Genomic DNA, 14,939 nt, shown 5'->3' with positions numbered 1-14,939 from the left:
TATTTGACATTTCCAGTCTCTATACGATTATAGAGCATGGTCACGGCCTAAAGGCATTGGAACACTTTCTAAGTCTTCGCCAAATGAGATTTACAAAACATAACATCATGATTTTGGAATTTGTAAAATGTTGTCTCAATAACAATATCTTCTTGTTTGAAGAACAACTCTATAAACAAGTGTCTGGAACGGCGATGGGCACCTGCTTTGCTCCCAGCTACGCGAATTTATTTGTGGGCTGGTGGGAGGAGCAGGTGCCCAGAAGCTGTTCAGTAGGCCAAGAGACAGGGGAAGCAATATGCTGGCATCGCTATATCGATGATCTCTTCATCATATGGCGTGGTTCTCGAGACACAGCAGAAGCTTACATCGAGTTACTCAATGACAACGAGTACAACTTACATTTCTCAGGTACAGTTAGTCCGGTGGCAGCGGAGTACCTGGACCTGAGAGTGTTCGTGGAAGGGGGACAACTTCATACCTCTCTCTACAGAAAAGAAACTGCTGGGAACTCAACCCTTTTTGCCAGTAGCAGTCACCCACCCCAACTAGTCAGGAGCATTCCGTACGGAGAGCTATTACGGCTGCGTAGGAATAGCTCAAGAGATTCGGATTTTGAGGCGGCTGCCTCGGAATGTCTGACTAGGTTATTAACCATAGGATATGGTGAATCACTGCTGCAAGACACACTAAAGAAGGTGAGACTGATCCCTAGATGTACACTGTTAATACCTAATTCATCTAAGGGAGGGAGAGGGAAAAAGAAAGTGACGGGGGAAGGGAAATTCAGAATGATAACTCCCTTCTCCTCAGGAGCAAAGGAACTGAGAGCCATGTTACAGAAAAACTGGCACATTCTCCAAACGGACAGTGTGCTAATTGAAGATCTGTCCGCACACCCTTTGGTGACATTTAGCAAAGCCAGATCACTGGGGGACCTACTAGTCACTAGCCATCTTGAAAAACCGCCACCTAGAAATAACACACTGAAAGAAATGAGGGGTTTCTTTCCCTGCGGGCGTTGCAAAGCCTGCGCAGGTAGCAAAAGAGTTCTATCCTATGTCATACCAGACACAGGTAGAACAATGCACATAAAACAGTTCATTACCTGTAGCACCCCTTTTGCAATTTACTGTTTGGTATGCCCATGTGGCCTTCGCTACATCGGTAGCACCATTAATCAGCTGAAACTGCGAATCTTGGAACATCTGAGAGCCATAGATAAGGCAGATCCATCGTACCCAGTGGCCCGGCACTTTGCAGAAAGTCACAATAAAGATCGAAATCAGCTACAGTACTTCGGTTTAGATACTATTCAACCGAATGTAGGAGGTGGAGATAGACTTAGACGACTATGCAGACTTGAGTCTAGGTATATTATCGACCTATCAACTAAATATCCCCGAGGTCTGAATAGCGGGGAAGAAATGGCTTTCCACCTGGGCAAATAATGTTGAACTGTGATGTATATGAACTACAAACTTTGCCTATACTGTATGTTGTAATCTGTACAGTAAGAGGAATTGTATTTGGAGAATCTGAAAACGTTTTTTGGACATGAATTACTTATTAACCTAATGACTACTATGACTGGGTGACACTTGACGTAATTTTGCTATTTGCTATTCGTCTCATCTATTGCCCTTTTCTTTCTTTACCCCCTATAACCTCCCCACCCCCCTTTTTTCCTCCCCCTCTTCCTTCCTCCCCCTCTTCCTTCTTCCCCCTTTTTTCCCCCCCTTCCAAACCCCCTTTTTGTTTTCCCACCCTCCTATCCTAACTTTATTTGAGAGCTAAAATATGAAAATCATGATGTTTTTTTCTGATGAGATTATGTATTACCATAACTTATCATTATCTGAGGCTCTGTGGACTTTTGACCCTTGGATCTGTTTCCTTTTTGACTTGTAAAAAACACTTTTGACTCAGTGTACTTTGAAACTCTAATTACATGGGCCATTATATAACATAGGACATAAGCCGATTCACGGCTTCATAATAATGCCATTGTATTGCATTTTTATTATAATTATACCCTCTGACGCAGAATGATAATTCATTGGTGGCCTTGTTAAATGCTGTATAATCAATGCATCCATAAATAGCTGTGTAAAAACAACATTACAAGATGGCCCCCACCAGTGTCACAGAGGGGTAATGTCCTATGTCTATGTCATTAGAGAAAGAGAAAAACGATATGAATATGTAAAAAAATGGAGTGCTTTACACACTGACGAAGGCAGCACGCCGAAACGCGTCTGTGTAGCTCCTGCACGAGAATAAACATGTGGACCCCTGAATCCTCTTGAGTGCTGTTATTTCCTTTCTCTGGAGTAACGAAGGGAGATTTCGAGCGTAATATATATATATATATATATATATATTACCTACTGGCGGTCGCCAGTAGGTATATATAGTTAGGATTTTTTCTCTATCGGATTTTTGAAAATTCTATGTCTAATAACTTTGGCGTTTGTGGACGGAATTGGCTGAAATTTTCAGGAAAATGGAACATGTTTCTGAGCAGCCCCTGAAAATGTGGGGGGGTTTCGTCAAGGGGGGGGCGAGAAAAAAGGGGGGTCCCAAAACGCGTTTTTCCCATGTTAATTTCCATAGGGCGGTTGGCCTCACTTTTAGCCCGAACGGCTGAATGGATTTCCACCAAACTTGGCAAAATTGTAGGGACTGTTAGCCCGATGTGCCTTTGCTAGGTCTCAATATATGTGCTCCAGTAAATTTTGAGAAATTAACGTTCAAAAAAATATATATATCTGTAAGCGCGCTCCGGGCAGCGCCCCGGTTCGCGTACTTGACGCGTAACGGAACTTCGCGAAGCGAAGCTGATTGGCTCTCCAGTGTCTGTCAACATTCTAAACAGTCCGGAGCGGCCGCCATCTTGTCTCTCGGTAGGATCGAGAGACAAGAGGAGGCCAAAAAAAAGGGGAAATGACCATAAGGGGGCATAGTAGATCCTCCCTGACCCCCTAGGTTTGATGTGGAGGCTTTAAAAGGGCCCCGCGGGGCAAAAAATAAATAAAAAAAAATTTGGGTTTTTTGCGTGGGTAGCGCCCGGTTCGCGCACCGGGAAGCGGTCCGGGGAGCGTACTATAAGGAAAAAAGAATGATAGACTATGATATTTTGAAATATTGTATGTTTATTGATTGTTCTTTTGTTGTTTTTTTATTTTTTTTATTTAAGTAGCAGTATTAATGATTATTAAATATAAATGTATTTCTGGAATTGTGCACAGTATACTATAAGTCTGACTTTACATTATAATCAATTTGGTACTAGTTTATGAATTACATATAAAAATGATTAAAGACTCAAACAATTTTTTATTACTAAATATAATTTTATTTTTCTGATTCTTTTTCAAAATTTAATAGAACGTCTAACATTTGACTGTCCGATATGTCCTCTTGTTGAGTGAACATAACTTCCCACATTTGACCGTCATCATAATGAAGTAAATGATCCACATATTCTACACATTGTAGAAGTTCATGGTCTCGTGATTCATCCATGAATTCCAAGTCAATTGGTTTAATTATTTCCTCATTATTCATGTCTAGGACAATTTCAAAGGAAACGTTCTGTTCTCCTTGCATTTTTGTGCTGAAATTTGAATAAAAAATAAATATATCAGTAGAGATAGGGCACTGTTGGGTTTAAGTTCAGACAGGTACTTTTGAGGCATGAAGTAGTACTATTAAAAAGTGCCTGTGAGAAAGCCTATGTAAATTCATAATAATACCACAGAAACCTAAATCAATCCATAATTATAATAAACAAGCCTTTCTCAATGTCTAACTCTTACAGAGGGATAGTATATAACTATCTGAAGATGTTTTCAAATTTATAAAATAATATCTTACCTTTTAAAAACAAGTTTAAGTTGTGAGTGAAAATGATCTTGCAATATAGTTCAGGAAGTAGTAGTCAAAATGGCTGTGTTTCTCTCTCTTTTTTTTATATATATTCAGGTACATAACCAATCAAATGTCAGGAAAAAAAAGTAGAAAATGAAAGTAACATTTTAATTGGTTGTCAATTCCAACACTTCAGATGTGTTTTGTGAAGTAATTTACCTCAGGGTATTTAGAGAGGTCTACAGGCTAAATGGCTAAATGGAATTCCAACCAAATGTGTGAAAATGGTAGGGATTGGTATGTAGTATGAGCTAATCTATATTTGGTGAAAGTGTCTCCAGAGTTTCTTCTGTAAATTACTTTCCCACCTTTTTTAATGGAGCGCTTCCCGGTGAGCGCCCCGGTACGCGAACCGGCAGCGTTACGGGAGTCCACCATTTTGTGTTTTGGTCGAATTAAGATACAAGATGGAGGGCAAATAATGTTCAGAATGGGTAGAAGGGGGCACGGTAGACGTATTTTGACCCCCTAGGTTTTCTGAGGGTGGCTGAGGAGGCCCATATGTGAGAATTATTATTATTTTTTTTTAAATTTCGCGCGGTTAGCTTCCGGTTCGCGTACCGGGTAGCGCTCCGGGGAGCGTACTTTGTTGAAAATTAGTGAAAAAAGTTAGAGTAAAATAATAATTGTGAGTGATCAGATGTAGGGTAGCTCTGAGAAGAGCTTTTGGGTTTATGGTACATTTAGGTACTTATAAGTAGGTACCAATGCACAGTTTTAAATTCAGAATGAAAATTATGTTCCCTTCATCTGAGAAGTGAACTCCATCTCCTCTGTAGATATCTTGCATGTAGTAACGTAAGTTATTGTTGTAGATGGAGCCCATTCCATGGTCTCTCATGTAAGCTGAAACAGATTTGTTTACATGCTTCCTCGATTTCTCAATTTGTGGACAAAATTGGTTCGACCATCTCCATTTCTGTCTTTGGCATATATTTGAATATACCAAGGCAGTTTGAGGTAATAGTGCCATCAATTGCTCAAAGGTGTCGTTTAAAAGCATTTCCAGACCTACCCCAGTCAAAGTGCCCAAGTCATTTCCTCCACAGTGCACAATTAACAGGTCAGGTTTAGGCAAATGCATAAAGGTTTTCACCAATGGTATCAATTGGTGACATTTTAATCCTCTGTGGCCAAACCACTTAATTTCCACATCTTGTAAATTGAGGTTAGGTAAATTTCTGTTATCAGCATACCTCTGAGCCCAGTAGATGTAACTATGTCCAACAATCCAGACAGAAAACATGGTGAGAGGAGGTTCTGCTGCAGTCAGATGAAGTGTGGCAATGAAATGTGAGTTGAAAAAATAAGAGTTTAAAATGAAAAAAACGGTGGAGTTTCTGTGTTAATGAAGCAGTAGCAGTGATTGGTGGATTTTGATTGCTGAAAACAGAAAGTTAGGGTGCATGGATGAGTTCTTTGAAAGATGTAATTTGAATGGTAAAAAAAAAATCATTTTATGAAAGATTGCACTGGATATGCAGGTGTACTGAGAGTTCAGAGTTCAATTGAAACATTGTTGTGTGAACTTGCAAACATGAGAGGTCTTTCAGGAGGTGGTTGCTATGCAAAAAAGGCAGAAAGGGTAGAGGGGGGAAGGGTGTTGATTTGAAAAAAGTGAGGGAAGAGTTTTGATTGGGTGACATGAGAGATATGTGTGATGAATTACAGCTTTTCTGTGCTTTTTATAGCTGCAGACTCTGGAGTGCATACCTTTTGCTCTGCTAAAGACAATTTGGTGTGTTTCTGAGACTGTTTTGAAACTCATAAAGTATTTGCTAAGGTGAGAAAAGATTCATTTAATTTAGATAGAGAATAGTATGGTTTAGGGAGAACATTATGAAGAAAGTTGTGTATTTAAAATTTTGATTTGTGTCAAGTGTTTTACAAATAGATTTTGTTTCTTTGTGTTACATAGCCATGTTAAAAGTGACGCTAAAATAGTGCAAGGGTCTTACAAAAATGCTTTCATGTGTCTTAGGGTATTTTAACTCACTTTCTCATGAATGTAGGTATATAATTGATTTAGATGTTGTGTTTAAAAACGATTTAAGAAAACAATTAGCTAGAGATTCATAGGTTGCTTGGGGCATATTTATAAGGCCTTTGTGTCTCTCTGATGTTATTTTTCCCATTTTAATTTAAGACCTTTCCCTGTGGTGCAAGGTCCTTGTAAATACGCCCCCATCTGTGCTTGGCAAATTTAGATCTTGATTATTTGACTTACATAGCCATGTTAAAAGTGATCTGAAAATGGAGCAAGGGCTTAAAAAACCGCTTTCATGTGTCTTAGGGCATTTTAAGTCACTTCCCGATGAATGTAGGTATATAATTGATTTAGATGATGTGTTTAAAAACGATTTTTGAAATCAATTAGGTTTCTTGATATGTAATGCTAGAGCTTCATAGGTTGCTTGGGGCATATTTATAAGGCCTTTGTGTCTCTCTGATGTTATTTTTCCCATTTTAATTTAAGACCTTTCCCTGTGGTGCAAGGTCCTTGTAAATACGCCCCCATCTGTGTTTGGCAAATTTAGATCTTGATTATTTGACTTACATAGCCATGTTAAAAGTGATCTAAAAATGGAGCAAGGGCTTAAAAAAAACGCTTTCATGTGTCTTAGGGCATTTTAAGTCACTTCCCGATGAATGTAGGTATATAATTGATTTAGATGATGTGTTTAAAAACGATTTTTGAAATCAATTAGGTTTCTTGATATGTAATGCTAGAGCTTCATAGGTTGCTTGGGGCATATATATAAGGCCTTTGTGTCTCTCTGATGTTATGTTTCCCATTTTAATTTAAGACCTTTCCCTGTGGTGCAAGGTCCTTGTAAATACGCCCCCATGTGTGCTTGGCAAATTTAGATTTTGATTATTTGACTTACATAGCCATGTTCCATACAGTTCTCACCTTCTGCGTAGTCTTTGATATGCTAGACTCCATCTGCACTATGAGATACCTAAGCAAAGGAAACACAGGTGATGTGATTGTGAAATGAGGAAAAGAAACTCCACATTTTTCAATTACATCACCTGTGTTTTCTAAGTTTACGAATGATATTGTGCAGATGAGGTTTAGGTCTGTCCATGGACACAGAAGAGGTCTGGCCTTTGTTCAAGAGTGAAGTGGACATGACTTACTTCATTGGTAGGCTTTCACATGTATTATCTCCTCTGTACTCTTCAAGAAGCGTAAATTTCATCTGCAACCCTGAGTAGGCCTCACCTTAAACAAACCTCTGGATAGGCCACACCTTATCGTCATCCTGAATCAATCATTTAAAATGTTAGGGACAGATTTATGATAGGTGTATGACTCTTTTGCGTCACTGTGCGTCACTTTTGTGACGCAGCAGCGGTGCAAAAGATTTGCTATGTGGCGACATATTTACAACTTGATGCATCTAGGCAGATGTGTCATGCTGTAAAGTCCCATGCCACATGAAACCGATGCAGCAGTGATGCAAAAGATGCACCATGTTGCAAGACAGGCCTCATTTCATCTCCAACAAGATAAGAAGCTGAATCTTCTGTAAATGTCAAAATTGTTGTATACACTGCTCAACTTATGTGTACTCTTTGATATGCTAGAGTCCATATGCACTATGAGATACCTAAGCAAAGGAAACACAGGTGATGTGATTGTGAAATGAGGAAAAGAAACTCCACATTTTTCAATTACATCACCTGTGTTTCCTAAGTTTACAAATGACATTGTGCAGATGAGGTTTAGGCCTGTCCACGGACACAGAAGAGGTATGGCCTTTGTTCAAGAGTGAAGTGGACATGACTTACTTCATTGGTAGGCTTTCACATGTATTATCTCCTCTGTACTCTTTAAGAAGCGTAAATTTCATCTGCAACCCTGAGTAGGCCTCACCTTAAACAAACCTCTGGATAGGCCACACCTTATCGTCATCCTGAATCAATCATTTAAAATGTTAGGGACAGATTTATGATAGGTGTATGACTCTTTTGCGTCACTGTGCGTCACTTTTGTGACGCAGCAGCGGTGCAAAAGATTTGCTATGTGGCGACATATTTACAACTTGATGCATCTAGGCAGATGTGTCATGCTGTAAAGTCCCATGCCACATGAAACCGATGCAGCAGTGATGCAAAAGATGCACCATGTTGCAAGACAGGCCTCATTTCATCTCCAACAAGATAAGAAGCTGAATCTTCTGTAAATGTCAAAATTGTTGTATACACTGCTCAACTTATGTGTACTCTTTGATATGCTAGAGCCCATCTGCACTATGAGATACCTAAGCAAAGGAAACACAGGTGATGTGATTGTGAAATGAGGAAAAGAAACTCCACATTTTTCAATTACATCACCTGTGTTTCCTAAGTTTACAAATGACATTGTGCAGATGAGGTTTAGGCCTGTCCACGGACACAGAAGAGGTCTGGCCTTTGTTCAAGAGTGAAGTGGACATGACTTACTTCATTGGTAGGCTTTCACATGTATTATCTCCTCTGTACTCTTCAACAAGCGTAAATTTCATCTGCAACCCTGAGTAGGCCTCACCTTAAACAAACCTCTGGATAGGCCACACCTTATCGTCATCCTGAATCAATCATTTAAAATGTTAGGGACAGATTTATGATAGGTGTATGCCTCTTTTGCGTCACTGTGTGTCACTTTTGTGACGCAGCGGAGGTGCAAAAGATTTGCTATGTGGTGACATATTTACAACTTGATGCATCTAGGCAGATGTGTCATGCTGTAAAGTCCCGTGCCACATGAAACCGATGCAGCAGTGATGCAAAACATGCACCATGTTGCAAGACAGGCCTCATTTTATCTCCAACAAGATAAGAAGCTGAATCTTCTGTAAATGTCAAAATTGTTGTATACACTGCTCAACTTCTGTGTACTCTTTGATATGCTAGAGTCCATCTGCACTGTGAGATACCTAAGCAAAGGAAACATAGGTGATGTGATTGTGAAATGAGGAAAAGAAACTCCACATTTTTCAATTACATCACCTGTGTTTCCTAAATTTACGAATGACATTGTGCAGATGAGGTTTAGGTCTGTCCACGGACACAGAAGAGGTCTGGCCTTTGTTCAAGAGTGAAGTGGACATGACTTACTTCATTGGTAGGCTTTCACATGTATTATCTCCTCTGTACTCTTCAATAAGCGTAAATTTAATCTGCAACCCTGAGTAGGCCTCACCTTAAACAAACCTCTGGATAGGCCACACCTTATCGTCATCCTAAATCAATCATTTAAAATGTTAGGGACAGATTTATGATAGGTGTATGACTCTTTTGCGTCACTGTGCGTCACTTTTGTGATGCAGCAGCGGTGCAAAAGATTTGCTATGTGGCGACATATTTACAACTTGATGCATCTAGGCAGATGTGTCATGCTTTAAAGTCCCATGCCACATGAAACCGATGCAGTAGTGATGCAAAAGATGCACCATGTTGCAAGACAGGCCTCATTTCATCTCCAACAAGATAAGAAGCTGAATCTTCTGTAAATGTCAAAATTGTTGTATACACTGCTCAACTTATGTGTACTCTTTGATATGCTAGAGTCCATCTGCACTATGAGATACCTAAGCAAAGGAAACACAGGTGATATGATTGTGAAATGAGGAAAAGAAACTCCACATTTTTCAATTACATCACCTGTGTTTCCTAAGTTTACAAATGACATTGTGCAGATGAGGTTTAGGCCTGTCCACGGACACAGAAGAGGTCTGGCCTTTGTTCAAGAGTGAAGTGGACATGACTTACTTCATTGGTAGGCTTTCACATGTATTATCTCCTCTGTACTCTTCAACAAGCGTAAATTTCATCTGCAACCCTGAGTAGGCCTCACCTTAAACAAACCTCTGGATAGGCCACACCTTATCGTCATCCTGAATCAATCATTTAAAATGTTAGGGACAGATTTATGATAGGTGTATGCCTCTTTTGCGTCACTGTGCGTCACTTTTGTGACGCAGCGGCGGTGCAAAAGATTTGCTATGTGGCGACATATTTACAACTTGATGCATCTAGGCAGATGTGTCATGCTGTAAAGTCCCGTGCCACATGAAACCGATGCAGCAGTGATGCAAAAGATGCACCATGTTGCAAGACAGGCCTCATTTCATCTCCAACAAGATAAGAAGCTGAATCTTCTGTAAATGTCAAAATTGTTGTATACACTGCTCAACTTATGTGTACTCTTTGATATGCTAGAGTCCATCTGCACTATGAGATAACTAAGCAAAGGAAACACAGGTGATGTGATTGTGAAATGAGGAAAAGAAACTCCACATTTTTCAATTACATCACCTGTGTTTCCTAAGTTTACGAATGACATTGTGCAGATGAGGTTTAGGTCTGTCCACGGACACAGAAGAGGTCTGGCCTTTGTTCAAGAGTGAAGTGGATATGACTTACTTCATTGGTAGGCCTTCACATGTATTATCTCCTCTGTACTCTTCAACAAGCGTAAATTTCATCTGCAACCCTGAGTAGGCCTCACCTCAAACAAACCTCTGGATAGGCCACACTTTATCGTAAGCTTGAATCAATCATTTAAAATGTTAGGGTCAGATTTATGATAGGTGTATGTCTCTTTTGCGTCACTGTGCGTCACTTTTGTGACGCAGCGGCGGTGCAAAAGATTTGCTATGTGGCGACATATTTACAACTTGATGCATCTAGGCAGATGTGTCATGCTGTAAAGTCCTGTGCCACATGAAACCTGCGTCAGTTTTCATATAGGTGTTTTGTTGCAAGGTATGCATTAATTTACATGAAAGCCCTGTAAAACTAACACAGTGAAATTTAGAAGATTTCACTGAGTCAGCTTTATAGCATTGCTGAATCAAATCCTTACGCCTGTTTGAAACAAGCATAAGAAGTGATGCACCATGCAATGTGAGGGTTCCTCCTGTGCATTGCAGTAGACATGTCGCGCTTATGACGTGATTCCTGCAATGTGCTGCTTTTGCGGCACAGATGCGTGACGCATCTGTGCTGTTTTTGCTCAATGGTGCTCCACATTGTAAATGCGGTACACTATGGGTGGCAGAACAGCGGTGCACATTAACTGGTGCATCCGTGGGGATGCGCCACTTAGCATAAATCTGCCCCTGTACATTTAAGTATGAGCAGGGGACACAGAGTCGGTGAGGCTTATCCAAGGTTAAGAAGAGATGAGTCCTGTTCACTGAAAACTTGGACATAGGCCTCACCTCCTCAGCATCGCTGGACATGGCTAAATAATAGCTGCAAAATGTTACTCTTGTTAAACAATTTTACTATTATAATCTCTGAGATTTGTCTCTTACTCTGCAACATCTCATTGTTGTTCTCTTTCTTTAAAGATAACGACAACATCAACCATGAGTGACAATCAGCAATCAGTTGATCTCGACCTTATCATTGAACTTGTAATTGAAACGTCAGTGGAAGTAGATCCCTTGGATGATTTAAATCCTGAGGATGATGAAGAACATGATGAGGATGCCGATTTGTCAGAATTGTATGACATAGGGTGGGAAGCTGACCTGCTTGAGCCTATGGAACTATAAACATTTATTTTTAAAATTTACAATAAATGAAAAGTAAAAATGTAAACCGTTTCATTTAAAATTAAACACACCTTCAAAAACAGGTTATGTGTAGTGTCTTCAATAAAATATTAAAATATGCTCATAAAATTAGATCAGATTCACATATAAAACAGCACAGGTAAAATGAAGAAGAATTCCATTTCTTTTCTGCTATTTGTGTATTCTAAATTTGCCAAAGCACTAAAAAATATTCTATGTAAAAATGTCAAGTAGTGTGTTAAGTTTTTGATGACTGTTATTGATTTACTGTTTGGTAATAGTGGTTAATAACATTTTTTATTATATTTTACCACAGATTCAACTGCAGATCATTTCAAATTTTGAGAATGCCGTCTAAGGATAGAATCAGAAAGGCTACAAAACGTCAAAGACAGCAGGTTCATCAACTAATGCAGCAGTCCTCTACAATAAAAAATCGTCAAGTCACCAAGAAAGCACCGGGTAAGACCACGAAATCATTCATTAGAAACATTTGTAAAAAAAAAAGTAGTACTACAGAAAATGTTTTAGTCCAGAAAAAGAGAAGCAATTTAAACGGAAAGGAAAGGCCAATCAAAAATGTTACTGCTAGAGCAAGAGATAACTCTGTGCATGATAGTAGAAGGAAACAACAGTTTAGGGACATTCGTAAACGAATGTTCCGCAACAGGATAATTGGCAATTTGTTAAAAAATATTAAGAAAGGTCAACAGAAAGTGGTTTTATATAAGAGAAAAAAAAAAGTGGAGAAAGTTATTGATCAGGCATTTGAAATTAAACGAAAGTTATTAATTTTGATAATCAATAGAATTAGGAAGCTAAACAAGGCAATTTATGATTTCAAAAGAAATAGTAGATCGAAGAGAATAGTTAATCGTAGTAATTTTTGTGAAGTTTTTTCCGGAGAATGGATGCATAGTTCAAGTTGTGAGGCATTTTTTAATGAGGAGAGTTATTTCCAGGATAATGATTTGGTGCATGCAGTTGACACCAATGGTCGAGCTTATGAGGTGAAAGATGGTTGTCCAGTTGAAAAAGAAAAACTTGTGACAACAGAGACAGAAGAGGTGTTAGGTAATGAGGTTTTAGGAAGACGTCCTAAGGGTCCTGTGTACACCTGGAAGTGTAGTAGTATTTGCAGTGTACGACAGGATTCCATCAATTTGCTTTGTGATTTTGTATGGACATTTAATAAGAAAAGTTTGAAGCAGAAAATGATGTTGCAAGAATTAGATCCTTGCAAAGTGAGAGAAGTGACAGGTTGGCATGGTCATTCAATGGCTTGTCTTTCCAGGAGAGTATGCCAGAGTGTTTTTCATCATTTCAGGATGCTAGCAGTGCATCATAATAAAGTGAGGAAATTAGTTAGAATGTTGTATTATGCTAAGAGTCCAGCAATTATGCTTAAACAATTATGCGCTGCTCTTTTGCATGGTTCTGAAATAGATGTGAAAAATATTTGTGAAGAAATTGAGTTTTGTTACTTTGGAAGTAAAGAGGAGAATGTTGAAATTGACCCAGAAGAAGAGGGTAATGTGGAAGATAGTGTACAGGTTTCCAGTACAGATAATTTTCAGAAGGAAATTGCCACGTTTCAGGTGAAATCAAGTGAGAGGCCTAATTTCACTTGTGTGTGTTGTCGACGCACTTATTATAAGAATCAGACTAAGTTAGTGGATTTATATGCAAAAAGTGAAAGGGAAAATAATAGTGAATGGAAGGATTTCGCAATATACTTGATGGTAGAACATTTTTTGATTTGGGATTGGATCAACGTGTGTGTACTTATTGTTGTAACAAATTAAATCAAAACCAGATGCCTGCTAGAGCGGTTCATAATAATCTGGAATTGGTTGAGATTCCTTCTGAATTGAAGGATTTGAATACTTATGAATCTATTTTGATTCAAAGTATCCATCCCTTTCAGGCTATTGTAAGAATGGAGCCAAAGACAGGGAAATTGCCTCCATCAGATTTACAGAGAGGATTAAAGGGAAGAGTTGTTTATTTGCCTCTAGATTTGAAGAAAAACATTAATACAATTGGAGTAGAAAAAGTGGAAGAGGAACCTCTGGTTATCTTAGTTAATGGGGTTCCGACAAAGAATAAGAAAATATGGCAAGATTTAGTGGATGTTAGGAAAGTCAAAAAGGCAACATTGTATTTGAAAAAAAATAATAAGTACTATAAGAATGTATATGTTGCAGAAGAGGAAGTAAGTGAGGAAAAGGATAGCGATTTGTGTGCTGGTCAAATTGAGAAAGTAGAACCCTCTAAAAGTGAAGAAATATATGAACATTATAGTGTTCATCCTTTGCATTCCTAGGAAGTCATGGGGAATGCTATTGAGTTGTTTCAAATGAAACAAGCCAAAGGGAGTCCCATTAGTGTTTGGGAGGAAAGTTTGGAAGCTCGGTGTTTCCCACAGCTATTTCCAACAGGTCAGGGAGGAAGATATGATGAGCGACCTCATCAAATTCCTGCTTCTGAATACCGGACTTTACGATTGTATGCAGAAGATGCTAGGTTTCGACAATGCATTCCCTATTTGTTTCATCTCCTGTTTGAAAGCGATCTGTCTGGACTGTCATATGCAGTGAACCACATCTTGAAAAGTGGTATACACATGCAAAACATCTCTGCAAGTGACTTTATGGATAAAGTCAATGTGCAAGACAGTATTTTGGATTGTCACCTGATTAATCTCATGGCGTGTCAGCGTGGTACTAATGAGTACTGGTACCGTCGTCATGGTGATTTAAAATGTATGCTGAGGAACTTAGGAACTCCCACATGGTTCCTCACTCTGAGCTGTGCCGAGTATGGCTGGGAAGACTTACTTGAATTTCTACGAGAGGCAAATGGAAACATTGAAAATATCGAATTCAAGACACCCGGAGAACTGTGCTCTTTGGATCCAGTGAATGTATGCAGGTACTTCAATCATAGATTTGAAGCTATGATGTCTTTCATCATGAACAAGAGAAATCCACCTCTTGTAGAGGTGTTGGATTTCTTCTGGAGAAAGGAGTACCAAGCAAGAGGTGCTCCTCATATACATATGCTGCTGTGGATCAAGGATGCACCTAAATTTGGAACGGATCCAGAAGACTTAGTGATGAGTTTCATAGAACAGTATTCTACATGTGCTGTTCCAAACGCAAAGGGGAGGAAAAGCCTAAGAGAACAAGTTCTACGTTTCCAAAGCCATCGTTGTGGAAAGTACTGTCGTCGTAAATTCAGAAACAAGGACAAGCTCTACACCAAATGTCGTTTCGGCTTTCCACGACCGGTGATTTCTAAAGGAAGAGTAAACAGTTTGATGTCTTCGCTGCGACATAATGTGATGAAGAAATCACCTAAAAACACATACAATTTGAAAAGGAACGAAGAGTCCAAGTACGTCAACGACTACAACCCAGTGATTTTGTC

Source organism: Lissotriton helveticus, chromosome 3_1 (genome assembly GCF_964261635.1).
Source record: "Lissotriton helveticus chromosome 3_1, aLisHel1.1, whole genome shotgun sequence".
In the NCBI taxonomy this organism is placed as follows: domain Eukaryota; kingdom Metazoa; phylum Chordata; class Amphibia; order Caudata; family Salamandridae; genus Lissotriton; species Lissotriton helveticus.
The sequence above is the reverse complement of the archived record's forward strand: the minus strand, read 5'-3'. Positions refer to the sequence as shown.